Here is a 17,035-nt window from a genome sequence, read left to right as displayed (position 1 = left end):
GGATATCAAATCCAAACTCCTCTTCTTTCCTTTCACCGCTGCTTCACGATGGGAGGAGTGGAACCTCGCTTGTGGGATGCTCTCTCTAGGTAGGCTCCATCATGCAGGTGGCAGCAAAGGTTGCAAGGTTTTTAGCCGGGGCAATTAGAATAAGATCCATTATTTGACTATTGACCCCAAACGTATTTTATATAATTGACTTTTTACCTTTGTTTTCTGTATACCGCATTTTGTTGTTTTATTGCTATGGCTGGTGGCTGATGCATTCATTCAACGTTTCTCTGTAACGAGATGTTTGACTAAGTATCATTCTATGGCCTTTTTAATGTGTTTGTGGAAGGGGAATTATTTGTTTGCTTTTGTTTTCTTATGTATTTTATGTTCTCATTTTGTGCAGTCAAACCTCGGTTGTCGAACGTAATCCATCCTGGAAGTCCATTTGGCTTCTGAAATGTTTGACAACCGAGGTACAGCTTCCGATCAGTTGCAAGAGCTTCCTGCACTCAAGGGGAGCAACGTCGGACGTTCGGCTTCCAAAAAAATGTTCAAAACCAGAGCATTTACTTCTGGGTTTTTGGCGTTCGAGAGCTGAAACATTCAAAAATGGAGGCGTTCGGGAACCGAGGTTTGAGTGTGATTTTATGTTGTGATCTTTGGATGAGGGGCAGCCGACAAAATAAAAAAATTAATAAAATCTTTAATTGCACGGCCTGAATCTTCTGTGAGGCAGCTGAATGCCACCCAAAAACAGCAACCACCTGGAGGTGCTCAAAGAGGCCGTTCTCATTCATACAGTACTGACTTTTTCAGTCTGGCCGTGCATCTTGTCTGCCTTCTGCAAGGGTTGTTTTTCCCCACTAGCGGTCTTGTCACAGGTGGGGCAATAGCCTCATTTGCAAAGCTTTTCATTACAGTCCTCTGTGTGCCAGCTGAAGCTGTGTCTGCAAACTGCCGCCGCCGGTGTCAGGTGTTGTGGCTTCAGGCAGAAAGCTTATTGTCTTTGAAGCTGCAGACATTATAGGCAACATGCTGAAGCAAGACGCTCTTTGGTGAGAGGGCATTTTGCTCTTTCTGCTGGGCAGCCGGAACCTCAATTACAGGCATTCCTACTGGGCAATTAAGGAGCGAGCCTCCAGCGATTAACAGGAAGCATTGTGCTCCAGCTTCTCTTGAAGCTAAACGTAGTAAGCTGTCTTATACGAAATTGGACGATTGGCTTATCTAGCTAAGTACTATCTACACTGACTGTCAGCAGATCTCCAGAGCTTCAGAAGGGAGACTTTCTCCCCATCCCTACCTTGGAGTTGCTGGTAAATGAACCAGAGATAGCTCAGTTGGTTGGAACATGGTACTGTAGCCTTATTGGGGTTCACCAATTGAGTCTGCGTTGCTCCCGGACAGGAGGAAGGAAGTCAAATGACACCAAGGGTTGGTTCAGAGAAAGAGTTCTTTATTTCTGCTCTCCGGAACAGCAGAAAGGCACCTGCGTGGTGTGTCCACAGCAAGTCCAAAGAAATGAGAAATTTCATACAGTATATATATCCTCCAGGCACCCTCTCCCTCCTTCCCTAGGAATCCAACCACGTCAGCCTATGTACGCAGGTTGACATCACATATGTTCCTGCTCTGGTATTTCTTAACCATAAAAGGGTATTCCTTCCTATACTTCTGACCATAAAAGGATCTTCCTTCCTGTACTTCTGACATAAAAGGATTTTCCTGTTCCTACTCTTCTCTTGGAGCATGAGGTCACCATCTCCGAGAACACACTCTGGCGCTGTTCCCAGACTGGGTCTGTGGTATTTGTGGTCAATACATAAGATAAGGCACAGACGTGTCTTCTCTGTTGTACTGGTACAGTCAGGGTCATCCCTTGCCGTGACTGATAAAGGAGAGAGTTTGTTTATGCAGCTGTGTCCTTGTTATGCATTTGCTCAACAGCTCAAGTTTTATGCATTTTAGAGTGCTCTCTTGGAGAAAGAAGAAAAGGGGGGGGGGGTTGAGTCAGTTTTAAACTGACAGCACAGAAACCCATTCCTTCAGTACCGATAATGGCAAGCTTGCAGGTTCGATCCCCATAGAAGACAGCTGCAGGGGGTTGGATTGGATGATCCTTGGGATCCCTTCTAACTCTACAATTCTGTGCAAAACAGCTCTATGCCGTTGAGCTGTGGCCTGCAGTCTCATTGTGTGTGAAGCAGGGACTAAGGGTGCACTGCGTGTGGCACCATGATGTGAAACGGCAAAGAGTTAAATTCATACATTGGTCACGCCCAAATTAAAGAGCAATGCTATGGCCATTTCCTTGTGTTGGGATTTTTTCTTTTTTAAAAAAGAGGCAGACCAGAGCAGGACCAAAGGTCAGCGCGGGTTGCCAGTGCCCAGGGCTGCGCAGAGGCGGGTAGTGGGAGGGAAATGTTTGGAGAACACATGTGCATTCAACTGCCTAATGGCGTCTGAGTCAACCAGGAGATCTCAGCCACAGAGATAAGGAAGGAAGTCGTTTCGTCATCTGGAGAGGTCACTTCTTGGTTTGTATGCAGAAGCCATTTTCAATGGAGCCCAGCTATAGAAGAGCACAGCTGTATTGAGGCGCATCATGTGTTGAAAGTTTGCACCCCTAACAGTTTTGCACCCGGGGAAACCACCCGTGCCTCCCACGCTACGCTACAGGGTCAAGGTCAGCAACTTTCTTGTTGTTATCTGCTTTACTGTTACTGTTGCTTAATGGTTACTGCCTGATCTCCCCAAGCTTTTATAAGAGTATCACCACTGTGGTGTCAATCTTCTTTAACAAGAAGATGAAAGTGTGCTGCCACTTTAGGGCTGGTTTTATTTTAGGTGGGTGGATGGATAAGAAGAAAATACTCAGCCAAAGATCAGACAGAGGGCCAAACAAATAATTTGCTTAATTACATAGCATACAGCTACATAGCTTGCTTTTCCTTAACTAATCTCAGAGCCAAAATAGATGTTCGCTTAACATGTGCATGTAGCTAAGTATCTTGTTTTTCCTTAGCTAACTATAGGCCTGGAGGAGGCTGATTCTTACTCCGAAGGGACAGTCTGAGGAGAGGGGTCAGAACAGAGACACGAGGGACTTGTGCAGGAGAACTTCCTGGTGGATTGTGCCCTGTCTGTCAGATATGCCTCTCTCATTCTGTGCGTTCTCAATGGTGCTCAGAACTCACTGCCTGAGACGGCCTTCACGTTTTGGCTGCCTCCGTGAGTTACGACAAACATGAAAGACGTGTCTTCTGCTGCATAGCAATTCAGACATGGCTGTGACGTTTGTGGTATTTGCTGTCTTACCCACAATATCTGCCACTCTGTCTCCTCACCTGTAAACCAATGCGGTGCCCCCCCTCCCACCATAGAATGGGGTGCAAGTAGCATTGTCAAGGAAGGAGTGGGTGGCAGAGAAATGAAATCTCAGTCGCTTCTGGGGGCTTTGGATTTCCTCTGGGTTACCTAGGCAGGGATTCATAGAAAGCAACCAACAATGTGTGGGTGAGAAACCACAGCAGCCCCACCGTACTCCTCCAAAGAAGATAAATCACTGAAATTCAGCATCATGAGGTACATATATTTATGTTGGCATCCTGAACAATTTGATAGTGCTTTGAGCCATGGGCAATCAAGACTCAATCGCCGTATTGTGTTTTATTATTGATCCAACAAATTTACAATCTTCTTTCAAAGAAAAATTACTCACAAAGTGGCATACAGGTACCAACTAATGACTTTATTTATATTCATAATATGTCTTAAACACCCTCCATTAGAAGTTTCCAGGGCAATGTAAAAAGTGTTACTAAAATCATCATATGACTCCCATATTTTAAAGCAACAGGGTCAACAAGATAAAAGGCTACTGACAAAATGGTAGGGGGAAAAGTTAATTTTACCATACAGTGTTATTATATAGCTTAGTCAGTACTTGACACTGGACTTAATTGTTTCTGGGTGGAGTCTGATATTTTATGTGTCTATTCTGTAATAGACTGTAATAGACTCTTGAGAGTCCCATGGACTGCAAGAAGATCAAACCTCTCCGTTCTGAAGGAAATCAGCCCTGAGTGCTCACTGGAAGGACAGATCCTGAAGCTGAGGCTCCAATACTTTGGCCACCTCATGAGAAGAGAAGACTCCCTGGAAAAGACCCTGATGTTAGGAAAGATGGAGGGCAGAAGGAGAAGGGGACGACAGAGGACGAGATGGTTGGACAGTGTTCTTGAAGCTACAAACATGAGTCTGACCAAGCTGCGGGAGGCAGTGGAAGACAGGAGTGCCTGGCGTGCTCTGGTCCATGGGGTCACGAAGAGTCGGACATGACTAAACGACTAAACAACAACAATTCTGTAATGTTATTTTTCCGTTACTTTCTCTGCCATGTTTAAGAAAAACAAGGAAGTTATAATCTATCGCCCTGACTGGAGTGTTCCCTAAGTAGGGCTGGCCGAAGACATTTTGGCACCTGATGCAAATGACAAAATGATGCCCCATTCCCTGCCAGGACAGAAAGGTTGGGCAAAGATGTATATCAGGAACAGGGAGGGAATAAAGATCAATATCTGCTGTTTCCGTGGATCCTGCCACCTGAGGCTGTCATCTCACGTTGTCCCTGAGGCCCTGTCGCTAAACCAGTAGTTTCCAACTTTCCCAAGTACAAAACCCATGGACACCCACATGTTAAATGCTGCAATTTTAGGCTGTGGTAACTGAGAAAATGCATACTGATGATAATCTATTAGGAATTCAGTCACGCTTTTATATAAATTTGCCAGCGTGCCACAACCAAATAAAGCAGCAAAAAATCCTTCATTTATTTCCTCAGTTGTACCCACTGATCAATAATCCAAGGTATTGATTCCAAAAAGTATGAAATATAACTTTATATGTTCATAAACATAAATTTATTTATTTTTCCAGCGTACCCACTGATCAACCCAATTAATCAATTCAGAAGGTGTGGAATCAGTAATGGAGGAGCGTTATTTGTGGATCCTGTGGGATAACCCCAAAAGTTGGGAGCGACTGCGCAAAGCCTTCCATGGCACATGGGTGTGAATTCTCATGGCTTCTGTACCAGATATGAAACCTCATGTGGTCTTGAATGCAAATATTTAAGTGTTCAATTCACAATTCTTCAGGAAAGAGCTTGAGTTGGAGACAAGACTGCTATTTGCACTGGGAGGAAATCTCCTTTGTGTCAATGTAAGCTATATTTTTGTTATGTACTGAGTTGAATAGGATCCAAAATGCAGCCGTCTGATTGGTCCTAGAACAATAGGATCCAAAATGCAGCAGTCTGGCTGGTCCTAGAAAAATAGGATTCAGAATGCAGCAGTCTGATTGGTCCTAGAACAATGCAGCAGTATGATTGGTCCACAGGAGCCACCCAATCCAGCTCCAGGTGGAAGTGAATCCACAACCTGATTGGCCTACACGAGAATCCCGGAATTAGCCAATCATGTGGGCCCATTGTGTAAATAATGTATATAAAGCAGATATTTTGGGGGAACTTGCATTCCTCACTACTATGAGCTGAATAAAGAGCATGAAATCCACACTCGACTCCGAGTATATTTCAATTTTCAATAGAGGGGGGTTTGCCAGGGCCATGACGGAGGAGAAAGGGTTCTCTCCTACCACCTGCTATGGTTGTGATCTTGAGGGGGCAGGGAGGGGGGAGGTAAAATACTAAAAAAAACTGAACAACTTCAATCCTTAAAAAAATGTCAACAACTTTGGTTGGCCCTTTGGTCGGCCCCCACGGCCCTTCACTTCATCAAATCTGGCCCTCTTTGAAAAAAGTTTGGACACCACTGCGAAAAAGCACCGTACTCAGTTTTTAAGGCCAAAGAAACAAAATGAGGCCCACGCCTCACTGATGCAGCAAACCCCTCTACTTGAATAGAATCTGCGTGCTTTTGTTGATGCATGAGGAAATAGATTATTTCTTTCTTTTTATTGAGTTTATTTACAACACACACACTTGTAAAACTGCACATGAAAATAATAATACACAATCAAAAGGTAAAAAACAAAAACAAAAAGCAAAGGAATACAAATAATACATAATAACGTGTGGAAACTTATACAAAACAGATAGTCAACGATACACACACACACACACACACACACACACACCATATTTCAGTTCTTTTCATCCAAGAAGGAGACAGTATCAAAAATAAAAAGAGAACTGTGTAGAGGATGAAGGAAGTCACTTGGAGGAAATAGATTATTTAATTCTTTCACAGTGATTTCTGGCCAGTCCGAGAGAGAAAGCAAGCTGACATGCGTTGAAAATTAAACCGAGAAACTAGAAATCCATTAGAAAGATTCATTATAATTTCTGCCTGTAGTTTTCTAACTAACACCAAAAGCAACTCGATTCCCACAGAGTGCCCCAAATGACCCCAAATGTGGGTCTCTTGAAAGTCTCTGAAGTCCAATCCAGAACCAGCTGGGTCCCCCCCCCCCTTTTTGTTGTTTTCCGGTGCAAAGGGGAAGGGAGGGGATGGAGAAACCAGAAATGCTGAGTTGCTTTCTGAACTTTACTGGCTTTTTTCAGTATTTTGAGAGTAAGAGGGAGGGTTTTCCCCCCTTCTTCCTTCAGCTCTTCATTGCGTTAACACCTGGCGAGGAACTCATCTTTCAGAGAGAAAGAACAGAAGAGAAATACAGACAGACAAAGAAAGAAGGAAGGAAAGAAAGAAAGAAAGAAAGAAAGAGGTAAGGACACAATTTCCCTGTTTTAAAAAACAGTCCTATAATAAGTCAGTGGGAGCAGGATATTGTTGGCCAAGTGACTTGATAATCTCAGTGGCGTAGCGTGGGTTGTCAGCACCCGGGGCAAGGCAAGTAATTTGCGCCCCCTAACCCGTGGATTTGCGCCCCCTAACCCCCAGATGTTGCGCCCGGTGCGGCCGGCCCCCCCTGCACCCCCCAACGCTATACCACTGGATAATCTGACACTTTCACCCCATCCCTGGCCAGCCCCTATGCAAGTTTATTTTCTAGGGAGGTAAAAACAGAGAACATTCTCCCTCTTGCTTATAGAAGATAAGTTGTCTTCTGCATTTTAGACAATACACCAGTGGTCAGCAAACTTCTTCAGCAGGGGGCCGGTCCACCGTCGCTCAGACCTTGTGGGGGGCTGGACTATATTTTGAAGGGGGGGAAATGAACGAATTCTTATGCCCCACAAAGAACCCAGAGATGCATTTTAAACAAAAGGACACATTTTACTCATGTAAAAACACACTGCGGGCCAGATTTAGAAGGCGATTGGTACGGATCCGGCCCCTGGGTCTTAGTTTGCCTACCCATGCGCTACACCATTTTCTCTCCAGCGATACAAACGTCAGACACACTGGTGCTAGCATTAGCTTGTCGGCGAGGTCTCTAACCTTTTGCTTCTCTTCTTTGAGGGGTTTCATGTTCACCTTTTTATTGAAGGTTCTCTTTATAAACACATAAGCTGTTCGCATTTCTTAGTTCTTTTTGCATATGCTGTGAACGGTATTGAAGAAGGTGGTGGTGCTAGGATTGCCTTCTCCGTTCCAAGCATTTATCTGAAGGCCCTCTCTGTGCAATTGGCTTTGCAAAAAGAGCCAATGCACCAACTTTATTTGTACCTCTCAGAGTTTGGGAACAGGGACATCAGGTGCGTTCTTGATTCCCCATCTCTCTACCCATTCAATGAATATTTTTACGAATAGAGCCACTGTGGCTCTGTCCACATCCTTCTGCTGTGTAATTTGTAATCTGTGCAGCGTTTTTCTAGCTTGGCTTTTCCCGAGCTGCTCCCTATTTTATTCCTCATTTCACCTAATCATCTTTTTGTGTGTGCCTTTATGCAGTCCCCCTCAACGCACCGTGGTCCCTGAAATGTCTGACTAAAATTTCTCAAGGCATTTGTTTCCTCTTGCCTTGAAAATTGCTTTAATCATCACCAGCCAAGACAGAATTTCCTGCTTTAGCACACTCGCATTTTCTTCAATTTTAAGCAAAGGTTTCTCCCCGTAGGGATTCCAACCATATTTTGCAGCTAGTGAGAGAATTACCTGAAATTCTACAGCCCTAACCAGAACACAAGATCCACCCAGGACATGTTGGTGCCTCAAGCAGAAAAACCAGATGGCACCCTTATAAAACACACAATTTAACATGGAGGACAAACATGAAGATGCTCTTCTTTGCATGCTTCATTGAAATGAGGGGAGAATGTGCAAGGGCATGTTAATTTCAGTGGGCCTTTTGCATAATATTAATAATTTTATAATAATTTATTCATATGCTGCCCATCTGACTGGTTTGCCCCAGCCACAACTAAAGATTGGAAATTTGTGACACTTTTAGATTCTTCAGGAAGAATGGGAGTTCCCTATAGAGTTCCATTTCCATCCATGACTTATCCTCACTATGAATCAGGGACAAGACTGTCTTGGTGGATTTTGCCTTGTAGATCAATTGTTTCAGTCTCCGACTCATCTGCTTTTAAAGATATCAGAAATGGCTGCTTCACCTTGACTCATACTACAGCTAACGTCAGAAGCAAGCGAGATAAACCATGTGTTAAATGGTTAAAAAGCTATCATTTTCACATACATCTTAATCAAATTTAAATCTGGATTCTGGTTTATTGGAAACCCTTTTCATCATTCATGTATGCACAAAAAAGAGCACAACATGCTGACGAGTGCCAAATCTACACATTTTTCCATAGGGGGACAAAGGTCTGCACTGCTGCCGCCCCCCCTCTCCCACATAGGATGCTATTTTGCCACTTCTTCCGATTAGCTGCCTAGGGCACATATCCCCTCTCGCCCCCGCCTGATCCGAGCCAGAGGCTGTCAGGGACATAGGACAGCATGTTTGAAAATGCTTTTATACTGCATCACTCATAGAGCCCCTTCTAAGTCCAGATAGATTTTGCTTTACAAATACTTCAGTTATCTCCTGCTAGTTGAGCCACTAAGTGGAAGCAAGGAGTTAACCTCCAAGTGCCCCTATTTTCCAGGGACATCCTTGATTTAGAGAAGCCGTCCCAGTTTCTGATTTGATCCCAGAATGTCCCGCTTTTCCTTAGGATGTCCCTATTTCCATTGGAGAACTGTTGGAGGGTGTAGAGTTATCCGACCCCCGCGCAGTCTGAAGGCAATCCTGTATAGGGAAGGGTTTTTCTTAAATGTTTTTATATATGTTGGAAGCTGTCCAAAGTGGCTGGGGCAACCCAGTAATATGTGGGGGGTATACATAGTACAATTATCATTATGGAATGGAGCGTCCCTATTTTAATCAGAAAAATGTTGGCTGGTATAACAGCATAATAAAACAGAAATGCAATGCAAAGAAAGAGACAAGACAAAAGAAAAGGGAAAACCTAAGGCAAAATAAAAAATGCATTGGGACATTATGTTTACTTGTAGATGAGTATATTGATTCTAAAGCACATAACATAACTCTGTGCTGTACATAAATCAAATTGGAGATGGACTTTGCAATATCAATGTTTTATCAAAAGGCATGCATTTACTCCGGAGAATTTAGCAAATGCCCTTGGCCATTACAAGAACATTCTGTATGCTCAGAGGCATTGTATTTAGAAGAACTCAGGTAGTAGATGTTGTTCCTCATTCTCTGTCTAATTGCTCTATTCATAAAGCGATTAGACTCTGGGATTTTCTTCCCCTCTTAGTTCCTTTTGACCCCTAATCCAATCTGCAAAAAGTTTCTGGTTTTTAACTGGCAAGTAAAGCTAGGCTGCTCATGTGAAAAGCAGTCTCTTTTATTATTAGCAGCAGGAAGGCAATTTTTAAGGAACATTCATGTGATAAGATTGCTTTATGCACACCTGACTTTTAATAATTCAGTTACGGATTTGCATTTAATTATGCTGTGCCTATTTGGTTTTTGTATGGACAGCGTGACAAACTAGCAGGCTGAATTCCTAAACACACACACACACATATTGAAAGGCTAGGATGGTGCATGTTGTTGTTTAGTCGTTTAGTCGTGTCCGCCTCTTCATGACCCCCTGGACCAGAGCACGCCAGGCACTCCTGTCTTCCACTGCCTCCTGCAGTTTGGTCAAACTCATGCTGGTAGCTTCGAGAACACTGTCCCACCATCTCGTCCTCTGTCGTCCCCTTCTCCTTGTGCCCTCCATCTTTCCAACATCAGGGTCTTTTCCAGGGAGTCTTCTCTTCTCATGAGGTGGCCAAAGTCTTGGAGCCTCAGCTTCAGGATCTGTCCTTCCAGTGAGCACTCAGGGCTGATTTCCTTCAGAATGGAGAGGTTTGATCTTCTTGCAGTCCATGGGACTCTCAAGAGTCTCCTCCAGCACCATAATTCAAAAGCATCCATTCTTCGGCCATCAGCCTTCTTTATGGTCCAGCTCTCACTTCCATACATCACTACTGGGAAAACCATAGCTTTTACTATACGGACCTTTGTTGGCAAGGTGATGTCTCTGCTTTTTAAGATGCTGTCTAGGTTTGTCATTGCTTTTCTCCCAAGAAGCAGGCGTCTTTTAATTTCGTGGCTGCTGTCACCATCTGCAGTGATTATGGAGCCCAAGAAAGTAAAATCTCTCACTGCCTCCATTTCTTCCCCTTCTGTTTGCCAGGAGGTGATGGGATGGTGAATAGTTTCCTCTTAAATAGCCTCTGGCAAGTAGGAAGCTACTACTGCATTTCTCTCAAGAGTAGTAACTAATAGCCCTCAAACAGGGTGCCAGTGCTAGATGCTTTGCATCTTCTGCATCCACTTTAAAGCTCCTCAGATTTCCCAAGGTGCCAGCACAGGGGTGGGGAGGTGGGGAATTCTCCAGTGAAGCACTCTGGCCAGCAGAGATGCAGATGCAGCAATGAATCCCCTGCTGCTTGTCTCCAGTCCCATCCTCACATTAGGATTGCTCTGCCCCGCTGCAGTCCTAAACACACCTACCTCAATAGGGCTTACTCCTGAGTAGGCATGCAGAGGTTTGCACTGTGCAAGTCCTACCATGCATTGGAGGAAGTGGGATGTAATTCATGAAAGCTAATGCCGTAATAAAATCTGCACATAATAATAATAATAATAATAATAATAATAATAATAATAATATCTTTATTGTCATTGCCCCCTTCGGGGACAACGAAATTACTTGACTGCTCCATAAAAACACTAATTAAACAATACAGTATAATACAGCAAGGGAGATTAGATGACTTTCAAAGTCCGGGCTTCCCATTCAGGGCCGAGATCGCTCTGGAGAAGAAGCTGTTTCTTAAGACGGCTCGTTCTTGTCTTCATCGTCCTGTATCTCCGTCCCGACGGCAAGAGCTCGAAGAGACAGTGACCAGGATGCGATGGATCTTTTACTATGTCCAGTGCCTTCCTATGGCACCTTGTGGCATAAATCTGCTCTAAGGTGGAGAGTGGGCAGCCAACAATGCTCTCTGCTGCCTTAACAACCCTGCACAACCCCATCCTGTCCTGGGTAGTACAGCTTCCGTACCACACACATAAGCCATAAGTGAGCACGCTCTCAATGGCACAGTGATAGAAGGCAAGCAGCAGTTTCTGCGGAAGATGGTTTTTCCTTAGTATTCTCAAAAAATACCCTCCTCTGGTTTAGCCGGCCAGTCGAAGCTGTTCCTGGGGTGTGGCCTTCTTCACAAGCCCCCTTGTGTTGACACTCCAGGACAGATCCTCTTGTAATTCAATGCCCAAAAATCTGAACGTTGTTACCCTCTCCACACAGACCCCATCAATCAAAAGTTGCTGGACATTGTTCTTCTGTCTCCTGAAGTCCACCACAAGTTCCTTTGTCTTCCTTGTATTTATGAGCAAATTGTTAGCTCTGCACCACTCTGTCAGCCGCTCCACCTCATCTCTGTAATCCATTTCACCCTCCCTTTCAGGGAGGAAAGGGGACAGGGACATGGGGAAAGGGGCAAAAATTTAGAAAATAAACAGCCAGTACTGTGGCAAGTGGATGCATAAATTGGACAGTGCTAATATCAGACTTCAAAACTTGTATAAATATAAAAAGAAAGAAAGAAAAGAAACAAGCAGGAGCTCAAATTTCTTGAGAAAAAGCTAGTAATGAAATCCTTATAAATGCAATAAATGTAACTTTACTCATCACTCTGATTTTTTTTTTAAAAAAAATAGTTTTGTTTTCTTCAAATTCCCCACCATGTTTCAATCTCTGGCCCCAAACAGGGTCAAGAGAAAATTGAGGGCGAAGAAATAAAGCGTTTCCATTTCTGCTCCAGTCCTTCATGGCTCAATTTTTTACCACACATAGAACTAAGCACTGTAGGCTTCTCCAGCACTCCAGAGGAACATAAAAACTTTTATAGGACTCTCTGGTTTATGAGAAACAGGATTCCCAGCCTCAGGCTTTTTCTCAGTGAGTAAGATGTGCGAGTGCAGACAGTGCTTTCTCTCAGCATGACAGAAATGTATTCACTGTCTTCAGGTTTCTCGGCCATCATAATCCGAAGAGGCAGATGTGTCTGCTAGCCTAGGTCCTTCGGCTGCTGTGATGCAGGCGGGTGGTTAATCAGGCAACTGGCCGCAACACACCGGCATTAAAGGAGAAACGAAACCTTTTCATGCAAAGAGATCCATTAAATGGCTTTGTAATAAGAAATGGCCTACTGTGGGGCATCTGCCTGTGCTTTTCAATCTCACGCAGTGCGGCCTGAGAAAAAACTAATTAAATAGTGAAAGGCCTCAAGTGATGGCAGCCAAGAGAGGCATCTTGGTATCTCCATTGCATACCCGCATGTACTGCTCTGGACTTGCCACCTCCTGCTGGGGGCAGGAGTAGTATATTTAGCTACAAACTCTGTGGAAACAATTCAGAACGAATGTTGAATAAACAGGTCATCCGGAAGCAGGACTGGATCCCACTGAGATCAGTGAAACGTACTTCTGAGTGAATGTGTAGAATAGTGGTTCTCAAGCTTCTTTCCGTAGGCCACACTTTTAAAATAAAAAATGACTAGCGCAACACCAGTTTTTTTTTATGGATAAGAAATACATTGGAAAACAAAAGGAAACAACTCCTGGTAATCATTGATTTATAACACAAAGCACAACTACCGTATTTTTCGCTCCATAGGACGCACCTGACCAAAAGACGCACCAAGTTTTTAGAGCAGGAAAATAAGAAAAAATCTGACTCAAATGTTGTGCTAAACTATTTAAAACAGCAAAGTGGGTGGCTCCTGTCCACTTTGCTGCTTTAAAGCGAGCCACGATATATAATGAAGAGAATGGAAAAAGGACAGACATTCCATTATAATGTAGCTGTTTTCATTATCACTGGGAAGTCAGTATTGGCAGCAGTCACAAAAATTAAAATTTGAGCATTTTACTCTTATTAATCAAGAATATTAATAGTCAGGGAGAGAAACCAGGGCTGTGCAAATGAGAAGTGCTTGGAGTATGGAGGAACAGCAAAGAGATCAAATGATTGTGCTCCAGTTCCTAAATCTCTGAAGTTTTCTCAAAACAGGCATGGTTGTTTTGAAAGGAAGATTCAAAATGGAGTGACTGAGCAAAGAACAGAGGAGGAAAAGAGGGCAGATAAATAGCTTCCAGTCAATAACAAGAGAACACAATGCTTTTGGTTTGGTATAGGTGGACTGCACTTGTAAGAATTTGTATAATGAATTATAGACTTGGAGTGGAATATCAGGGCCTCTTTTCAACAATAAAGATTAGCTGCTAGGAACATGGTCCACACACAAGCACACAGGATGTCTGGTTATAGTTGTGTGGTTTAAACTGTTACTGAGACAGATGCCTGGCCAGTTTTAGCTGAGCTCACTAATACTGGATTGTGGAAATGCTTTGCATGCATTTATGACTATTTCTGCAAAACTGCTACTTGAAGAAATCCCCAAACTTAATATTTTTAAACTTCGAATGGAGCTCAGAATCCGGTTACGCAATCCTTTGCAGTTGAATTAGGAGGCACTGAGAGACAGCAATTTGCTGCTCCCCACCCCCACGAGCACCCCAGGAACACACAGCCTTCCCTCTGCTTGCAAACCCTGTCCGGGCTTCAGGGGAAAGCAGAAGCTGCCGGCAGAGCCACTTGGCTCCTCCCCCCCACCCCCAAAGAGCACCCCAGGAGCGCAGGGCAAAGACGCACAGCCTTCCCTCTGCTTGCAAACCTTGTCGGGGCTTCAGGGGAAAGCAGAAGCTGCAGGCAGAGCCGCTTGGCTCCTCCCCCCCACCCCCAAAGAGCACCCCAGGAGTGCAGGGCAAAGGCGCACAGCCTTCTCTCTGCCTGCAAACCTTGTCGGGGCTTCAGGGGAAAGCAGAAGCTGCAGGCAGAGCCGCTTGGCTCCTCCCCCCCACCCCCAAAAAGCAGCCCAGGAACACACAGCCTTTCCTCTGCTTGCAAACCTTGTCGAGGCTTCAGGGGAAAGCAAAGGCTGTAGGCAGAGCAGTGTGGCTTCCCCCCACCCCCAAAGAGCACCCCAGGAGCGCAGGGCAAAGGCGCACAGACTTCCCTCTGCTTGCAAATCTTGTCCCGGCTTCAGGGGAAAGCAGAAGCTGCAGGCAGAGCAGTCTGGCTCCTCCCCCCACCCCCAAAGAGCACCCCAGGAGCGCACAGCCTTCCCTCTGCTTGCAATCCTTGTCGGGGCTTCAGGGGAAAGCAGAAGTTGCAGGCAGAGCCGCTTGGCTGCTCCCCCCCACCCCCAAAAAGCAGCCCAGGAACACACAGCCTTCCCTCTGCTTGCAAACCTTGTCCCGGCTTCAGGGGAAAGCAAAGGCTGCAGGCAGAGCAGTCTGGCTCCTCCCCCCACCCCCAAAGAGCACCCCAGGAGCGCAGGGCAAAGACGCACAGCCTTCCCTCTGCTTGCAAACCTTGTCGGGGCTTCAGGGGAAAGCAGAAGCTGCAGGCAGAGCCGCTTGGCTCCTCCCCCCCACCCCCAAAGAGCACCCCAGGAGTGCAGGGCAAAGGCGCACAGCCTTCCCTCTGCTTGCAAACCTTGTCGGGGCTTCAGGGGAAAGCAGAAGCTGCAGGCAGAGCCGCTTGGCTCCTCCCCCCCACCCCCAAAGAGCACCCCAGGAGTGCAGGGCAAAGGCGCACAGCCTTCTCTCTGCCTGCAAACCTTGTCGGGGCTTCAGGGGAAAGCAGAAGCTGCAGGCAGAGCCGCTTGGCTCCTCCCCCCCACCCCCAAAAAGCAGCCCAGGAACACACAGCCTTTCCTCTGCTTGCAAACCTTGTCGAGGCTTCAGGGGAAAGCAAAGGCTGTAGGCAGAGCAGTGTGGCTTCCCCCCACCCCCAAAGAGCACCCCAGGAGCGCAGGGCAAAGGCGCACAGACTTCCCTCTGCTTGCAAATCTTGTCCCGGCTTCAGGGGAAAGCAGAAGCTGCAGGCAGAGCAGTCTGGCTCCTCCCCCCACCCCCAAAGAGCACCCCAGGAGCGCACAGCCTTCCCTCTGCTTGCAATCCTTGTCGGGGCTTCAGGGGAAAGCAGAAGTTGCAGGCAGAGCCGCTTGGCTGCTCCCCCCCACCCCCAAAAAGCAGCCCAGGAACACACAGCCTTCCCTCTGCTTGCAAACCTTGTCCCGGCTTCAGGGGAAAGCAAAGGCTGCAGGCAGAGCAGTCTGGCTCCTCCCCCCACCCCCAAAGAGCACCCCAGGAGCGCAGGGCAAAGACGCACAGCCTTCCCTCTGCTTGCAAACCTTGTCGGGGCTTCAGGGGAAAGCAGAAGCTGCAGGCAGAGCCGCTTGGCTCCTCCCCCCCACCCCCAAAGAGCACCCCAGGAGTGCAGGGCAAAGGCGCACAGCCTTCTCTCTGCCTGCAAACCTTGTCGGGGCTTCAGGGGAAAGCAGAAGCTGCAGGCAGAGCCGCTTGGCTCCTCCCCCCCACCCCCAAAGAGCACCCCAGGAGCGCACAGCCTTCCCTCTGCCTGCAATCCTTGTCGGGGCTTCAGGGGAAAGCAGAAGCTGCAGGCAGAGCAGTGTGGCTTCCCCCCACCCCCAAAGAGCACCCCAGGAGCGCAGGGCAAAGGCGCACAGCCTTCCCTCTGCTTGCAAATCTTGTCCCGGCTTCAGGGGAAAGCAGAAGCTGCAGGCAGAGCAGTCTGGCTCCTCCCCCCACCCCCAAAGAGCACCCCAGGAGCGCACAGCCTTCCCTCTGCTTGCAATCCTTGTCGGGGCTTCAGGGGAAAGCAGAAGTTGCAGGCAGAGCCGCTTGGCTGCTCCCCCCCACCCCCAAAAAGCAGCCCAGGAACACACAGCCTTCCCTCTGCTTGCAAACCTTGTCCCGGCTTCAGGGGAAAGCAAAGGCTGCAGGCAGAGCAGTCTGGCTCCTCCCCCCACCCCCAAAGAGCACCCCAGGAACACACAGCCTTCCCGCTGCCTGCAAACGTTGCCGGGGCTTCAGGGGAAAGCGGAGGCTGCCGGCAGAGCACCGTGGCTCCTCCCCCCACCCCCAAAGAGCAGCCCAGCAGCGCAGGGCAACAGCGATTTGGCTCCAGGGACCACACATTTGCTCCATAAGACGCACAGACATTTTCCCTTCCTTTTCAGGAGGAAAAAAGTGCGTCCAATGGTGAGAAAAATACGGTACTTTATAATATGATCATGGGACACACAGAAAGTATCAAACAATGCAGTTACATCAATAACTTGAATCATTCCCAAAATATAAACATGCCTCTTGCATATGTACTTTAAGTATGTATGCAAGCTCAGCGAGAGGTGTGAGCTTGCTTTTGCCAGGAAATTTCATTTATATGAGGTTTGATTTGAGGCGAACTCTCATCTCCTCATCAACACAAAGAGGCCTTTCTCGTTTCTGATCTTTCATATTTGTCAGAGTTTAAAATCGCTGTTCACAACAATATGCCATAGAAAACAGCATACAGTGGTACCTCACAAGACGAATGCCTCGGAAGACGAAAAACTCGCAAGACGAAAGAGTTTTTTGTTTTCTGAGTTGCTTCGCAAGACGGATTTCCTATGGGCTTGCTTCGCAAGACGAAAACGTCTTGCGCCTTTTT

The 17,035-nt window shown here is 46.4% G+C and overlaps 1 protein-coding gene across 2 annotated transcripts in view; it reads left to right on the top strand.

The window, feature by feature from the left end:
* Positions 1–6,322: 6,322 nt before the first annotated feature.
* Positions 6,323–17,035, top strand: part of CD4 (CD4 molecule) — a 39,171-nt gene continuing 28,458 nt past the window's right edge. Inside the window, exon 1 of one of the 2 annotated variants that reach the window (XM_083420269.1) lies at positions 6,323–6,741. The gene's annotated coding sequence lies outside the window, so the exon portion shown is untranslated. The remainder of the gene's footprint in view (positions 6,742–17,035) is intronic. The other variant, XM_083420270.1, reaches the window with a different exon arrangement.

Source organism: Podarcis tiliguerta, assembly GCF_965153285.1.
Source record: "Podarcis tiliguerta genome assembly, chromosome: 17".
Lineage (NCBI taxonomy): Eukaryota > Metazoa > Chordata > Lepidosauria > Squamata > Lacertidae > Podarcis > Podarcis tiliguerta.
Note: the sequence above shows the minus strand (reverse complement) of the source record. Positions and strands in the feature narration are given on the sequence as shown.